Source organism: Hylaeus anthracinus, unplaced genomic scaffold (assembly GCF_026225885.1).
Source record: "Hylaeus anthracinus isolate JK02 unplaced genomic scaffold, UHH_iyHylAnth1.0_haploid 11978, whole genome shotgun sequence".
In the NCBI taxonomy this organism is placed as follows: domain Eukaryota; kingdom Metazoa; phylum Arthropoda; class Insecta; order Hymenoptera; family Colletidae; genus Hylaeus; species Hylaeus anthracinus.
In genome coordinates this window covers 2,555,476-2,562,024 of record NW_026534326.1, presented here as the reverse complement: position 1 = coordinate 2,562,024, position 6,549 = coordinate 2,555,476, and the positions used below count along the sequence as shown (strand labels likewise).

At 42.1% G+C, this 6,549-nt stretch overlaps 1 protein-coding gene across 2 annotated transcripts in view; it reads right to left on the bottom strand.

Annotated features, from left to right (window-relative positions):
• The window catches only part of LOC128896883 (ecdysone receptor), a 131,071-nt gene that overhangs the window by 105,019 nt on the left and 19,503 nt on the right, over positions 1-6,549 (bottom strand). For both annotated transcript variants that reach the window (XM_054160440.1, XM_054160441.1), the window contains exon 2: positions 280-1,799. The gene's annotated coding sequence lies outside the window, so the exon portion shown is untranslated. The remainder of the gene's footprint in view (positions 1-279; positions 1,800-6,549) is intronic.

Genomic DNA, 6,549 nt, shown 5'->3' with positions numbered 1-6,549 from the left:
TGTTGTGATCACAATTTTAAACGCATTGTGATGTTTGTGATGGCAATATTTAGGTATCGTAAATACCATGATGTTTGTGATCACACTTATCCGGGTCTTTACTGTACCCCGGTTGCATCGCGCTCGAGCTAAAGAAACGTGACCAGCGTTGACCGCCTTTCGAGTACCCCTAACACGAGCTCCCGTGCAAATAGTTCTCATTTTCCCTCCCCACCCCTCACTACCCCTCTTCCGCGATTAACAGAAATAAAAAAAAAAGTGATTGAATATTACGCTTACCTTTGATCCTATAAGTAGAACAGGCTCCGCCGAGTAGATTAACACCGCAGATAGTAGAAGTACCCTAAACCGTAGCGCGTATAGAACTTATTTTCTCAATCGTTCACACACACTTTGTTATACGATCCTCTTCGTCTTCCTCGGTATACTGCTCTTCCCACGTCACTTGTCACGTCAGCTATCTTATTATTACTATTTTATTATTCTCTTCGCCCCATTCGTTATGACTAAAACGTCGTTAATATTTTTGTTTTGTTATTATTATTAATATTATTATTTATTTTGTATTATTATTATTATTATTATTAATATTATTATTATTATTATTATTGTTATTATTACTATCTCGGTATCGCTATCATTATATAAATTATTGTTATAAATATATCTGTGTCTGCAGGTACTTCGCTGTCCTGGTTCGTAGAATCGATTAAACGGAGCTTGGTTATGGATTGCAAGGATGGTGGGGAGGGAGGGGTGAAGTGGGTGTGGGTTTCTGCGGACGAGGGACGAGGGAGAGGGGAGGTTACGCCCGTTACCAACGTGAATTTCTGATAAAATCTCACGACGACACCCGGGATAGGGATCTTTCTGGCGCCTCCGTTTCTCTTCGTCCAAAGACACAACGCGTTCTTACGCGCGCCTGTGCGCCGGGCGTACACGTGGTGAAAGCGACGGTGGCGACACAGAGCTTAGCCCCCCACGTGACTCGTTCCCCGGGATAAAATAACGTTTGAAACTCTTCTCTTCTGGCGGGCTATAGATCGCTCTCAATATATTTGTCCCGCGCTCGCCTCTCTGTATTGTATATGTATATAACCGTCATTCAACCGTTAACAATATTATCTGTATTTATTATTTACTTTAATTTTTTTTTTTTTTACTTTTAATTATTTTATTTGTAGTCGCGTTCCTTCGGAGGGGCCTAGGCACTATTGCGCTGCGAAAGAGGTTTTTCAGTTTGAAGGTACTTGTTCGTACGAGGTATATGTTCTCAAGGTAGAAGTTTGTTTTTTTTTTTTTTTTTCAAATGTCAAGGGGCGATATACGCACACGCCCTAGCCGCTGAGAATGGTCTTGTCTCACCGGAGGGGAAGGGGTTTCGTGGGGGTGACGGTGGGGGGAGTTGGAGGGGAGTACGTTTGTCTCAAGGTTTTCACGGCTTCTTTCTCCCGCCCTTCCTCTTCTCGCACCCCTTTCGTTCTTCGTCCCAGTGCGTGTCTCACGATCCCCTTAGAGCTCGCCTCTCTTCCCCCGTTTCGTGTCTCGCCGTGTCTCTTCGTCTTCGTTTCTTCTTCCTCGTCTTCTTCTGCTGCTTCTTCCGCCTTCTCTTCTTCGTTTTCTTCTGAATGGTGAGCCTTTTACCTGACGATCGATGGCAAGGCCCTCTCCGTCACGGTGGGGTCTATCACGGAAGGTCAGAAGTCGTTATCACCTCCTCGAGCTTTCCCGCCTGTATACCACATCGCCCTGAGATGAACTGACACCCCCTCCGCCCCTCGATGCTCGTCCACCACCATCTGGAACAACGAAACACGGTTTTTAGCTTTTCTTTTTTTGACGTGTCAGATTTTAAAGAACTTCATTTTAGACAGGGTGTACGATGCGATTATTTAATTTAATTTTCAATTAATTGATGTAAGAGATTCGGTTTGTTCGCGATTTGGTTGCAGATATTAATGTTGTTGGATTCGGATGGAAGTTTGCTATCGGGTTTTTTATGTCCTAATTGGTACAGGGTGTCCCAAAAATGTTGGAGGTCCTTGAAAGAGGTGGTTCGGAAGGTGATTTGAAACAACTTTTTCCTTAGCGAAAATGTTGTAGGAGGTTTCGTTGAGGAGATATTAACGGAAAACTCCGGACCAATCAGAGCGCGAGGATGCCAGTGAAGCGCTCTGATTGGTCGAGGTTTTCTGTTAATATCTCCTCAACGAAGCCTCGGACAACATTTTCGCTAAGGAAAAAGTTGTTTCAAATCACCTCCACTCTATATATATAGGGTGTCCAAAAAACGTTGTAACACCTTGAAAGAGGTGGTTCGAATGGTGATTTGAAACAACTTTTTCCTTAGCGAAAATGTTGTAGGAGGTTTCGTTGAGGAGATATTAACGGAAAACTCCGGACCAATCAAAGCGCGAGTATACCATTGGAGCGCCCGCTGATTGGTCGGGGTTTTTTATTAATATCTCCTCAACGAAACCTCCTACAACATTTTCGCTGAGGAAAAAGTTGTTTCAAATCATCTCCACTCTATATATATAGGGTGTCCAAAAAACGTTGTCACACCTTGAAAGAGGTGGTTCGGAAGGTGATTTGAAACAACTTTTTCCTTAGCGAAAATGTTGTCCGAGGCTTTGTTGAGGAGATATTAACAGAAAACCCCGACCAATCAGAGCGCTCCAACGGTATACTCGCGCCCTGATTGGTCCGGAGTTTTCCGTTAATATCTCCTCAACGAAGCCTCGGACAACATTTTCACTAAGGAAAAAGTTGTTTCAAATCACCTCCCGAACCACCTCTTTCAACGTGTTACAAAATTTTTGGGACACCCTGTATAGGCTAGGTAAATTGTAACAATAGTAAAAATATTTATTAATATACAATTGCGAATCTGTACGTTTGTTATCGCTCTAAAACTTTACATATTCTTCCATTTTCTTCAATTTCCTGCCAACACCTACGAATTCTCATTGTGTTTTCTTCCATTTACTCGCATTTTTCTCGATTTTCTCCACATTTCCTTCCATTTCACTTTATTTTCCATAATTTATACCACATTCTCTACCATTTCCTTCCATTTTATACAAATTTCCTTGCATTTTCCACCATTTGTCCCACATTTTCTCTCATTTCCTTCCACTTTATCCAACCTTTCTTGCATTTTTTCCATACTTTCTTCCAATTTCCCCCACATTCCTACTAACTTATCAAATCTAAGTAAAACTTTATTCGCTCTCTATTGATACCCTAATTACAAGCACAGACCCACTTGTAACCAAATAAAATAAACCCCGAGCCACTTAGAAAAACAAATTAACTAAACATTCCAAAATTAACACAACATCCCTGAATTCCCATAAAAACAACCAAAATGGAAGAAACCTTATGAAATTGTTCCTCGGTATTCCACGACTCTATCAATTAGAAGCGTGTTTGAAAATCGCTATATAAATTAATGCAACGTTAGACGTAGGGACCTCCATGCGACTCGGGGCGAAAACGTGGCAGGAACGTAATATCTTTCAGACGGAATGGAACGTGTTTCCCCGAGGATCGTGGGGCATGCTCTTAACATTCATGCATTTCTCTTAGAAGGAGGAAAATTAATTTCCACGATTAAGCGAGCGACCCGGCACGCGGCGACCGTCTGAGACTTCTCGAAGAGTTTCTGAATTTATAACGGTCGCAGTTGTTCGTTTAAATAACCAAATCTATGACTTCCTCCCCTTCGCGACACGAAACTTTGTTAAACACGGTGAATGCTCGCGCCTCTTAGACAGGATTCACTGTATACAATGCTTCAATGAAGTAAATTAACAATGACGATGGCTAGGTTAGTATTCTGAAGATAATCACGTGTCTCTTAGACAGGGAGTGTTCGCGCCTCTTAGACAGGTTTCATTGTATATACAATGCTTCAATGAAGTAAATGGAAAATGTCGATGGCTAGGTTAGTGTTGAAATTAAGAGCACTGAGGTATGTTCAGTTTTGAAGATAATCACGTGTCTCTTAGACAGGGAGTGCTCGCGCCTCTTAGACAGGTTTCTCTGTATATAATGCTTCTACCAAACTTTAATAGTCTTCTCAATGAAACAATGTGAAAATATCCTCGACCAGGTTAGTTTCTAATTAAAACAACAAACTTCACCTCTCAAAAAATTTGTTTAAATAATATTGCAATATTATGAGACGAGTTTATGATACATTTCTGGAGAAATATAACCACGTCTCGCGTCCAGGATATAATTGTGTTGTCCTAAAAGTTCCCCGCACGATCCCATCCGGCCTGGCCGGTTTAATTTCGCGTTGACGTAGGTCCAGGGCTACATTGTCTCCGGTTTCACTGTGTGCTCGCATGCGTGCAGTGTACGTTCTTTGTCCTCACGCGATGCATCCACGCACAAACGCGCTGACGGTTGACGATCAGAGGGGTGAAATTAAAAATACCGTGAAACCCTCCCTTGGCTACGCCTCTCTATGTTTTCCTCTGACGCGTTCAGGGCCGTCGAGCACAAAAACGGTGCCCCGTTTCCCTTTTACCAGGCTCGATCGGGGCCACGCTGATTAGCAGGATGTTTACCCTTCTATTTACGGGGCAGAATCGCTCCCACGAGGCAACTGTTGTTATCGATACAGGTTCAATAAAATTCCCTTCGAATTAAATTTCAAATGTATTCTGTATATCGGATCATGTTTTGTATAGGGTACTCTATTTGACGAGTCTATTTTACAGGAAAATCTCCTCCGTTTCGTACGTATTCTCTGTTTGATTGTTGATGTCCATCAGGTTGAGACTCGGTAGAGAAAGGAACCAAAACATCTACCGCGTCCGTTAGAGTCCAATTTAAGCCTCTCGAAGTAAACCACTCTTATGGTTCTTTAAATGCACCATTGAATTATCAATGTCCATCAGGTTGAGACTCGGTAAAGAAAGGAACCAAAACATCTACCGCGTCCGTTAGAGACCATTTTAAGCCTCTCAAAGTAAACCCCTCTTATGGTTCTTTAAATGCACCATTGAATTATCAATGTCCATCAGGTTGAGACTCGGTAGAGAAAGGAACCAAAACATCTACCGCGTCCGTTAGAGTCCATTTTAAGCCTCTCGAAGTAAACCACTCTTATGGTTCTTTAAATGCACCATTGAATTATCAATGTCCATCAGGTTGAGATTGGGTAGAGAAAGGAACCAAAACATCTACCGCGTCCGTTAGAGACCATTTTAAGCCTCTCGAAGTAAACCACTCTTATGGTTCTTTAAATGCACCATTAAATTATCAATGTCCATCAGGTTGAGATTCGGTAGACAAACGAACCAAAACATCTACCGCGTCCGTTAGAGACCATTTTAAGCCTCTCAAAATAAACACCTCGTATGGTTCTTTAAATGCACCATTAAATTATCAATGTCCATCAGGTTGAGACTCGGTAGACAAACGAACCAAAACATCTACCGCGTCCGTTAGAGACCATTGTAAGCCTCTCAAAGTAAACTCCTCTCATGGTTCTTTAAATGCACAATTAAAATGATCAATGTCCATCAGATTGAGACTCGGCAGACAAACGAACCAAAACATCTATCACGTTTGTTAGAGAGAATATTAAGCCTCTCAAAATAAACACCTCGTATGGTTCTTTAAATGCACCATTAAATTATCAACGTCCACCAGGTCAATAAGTTACGTATGGAATACTCACGAACTCTGATTTCATGCATTATAGCATTTTTAAAGTTCACAATGCCACATCACAATCTGCACAATATTCACAAATTGTGACCTTGCGTATTACAACATCCAGAAAATTCACGAAACCTCCCCTAACCTCTTCCAATCTACACTCATAATTCACATCGCAAACTACGCGATGTTCTCAGATCATAAAACGGACAGGTACGTGGATTGTGATCTTTGGCATCGTGAAAGGTAATCTTTTCGTAACGAAAGTAATAATGCTCGTCAGAGTGGTGAGAAATCGCTCGACTGTTGAGCGAAACGCAATACCTCTGTTTTGCAACATGCGAGCGTTACGATCCAGACGAAACAGGCCTGGTGTTGTGATACTCAGGCCGCGGTGCTCTGATACACGTACGAGAAAAAACAATGAACGCAGCCACAACAGGACGTGCATTCACGCACACTGCGCGACGAAGGACACGCAGATAGCATGGCGACATGTCGGTGTGCCTGAACCAGACAAGGTCATTCATAAGTAGCTCAAGTTCAACTAATAGTATTGTATTACGATACCTACGACCCTCTTCCTTCTTCCTCATTTCTCTCTCTCCACCTTCTCGTCTCCTCTCGACCCCTCCGACCTTCGTTGTGTTCCATAACGATCAGGCTACGTGACAATTAATTCATCTTTTATGCAAAATTAACATTTTTAGTTGGTTATATTGTTTATGGTTCAATATACAGCGCGGTATATCAAGTTGAGACGAGTTTTGTCAACCAGGTTGAGACTATGGTGTCCCCACTATTTGCTGGAGGCTTAAAATTGTCTCTAACGGACGCGGTAGATGTTTTGGTTCGATTGTCTACCGAGTC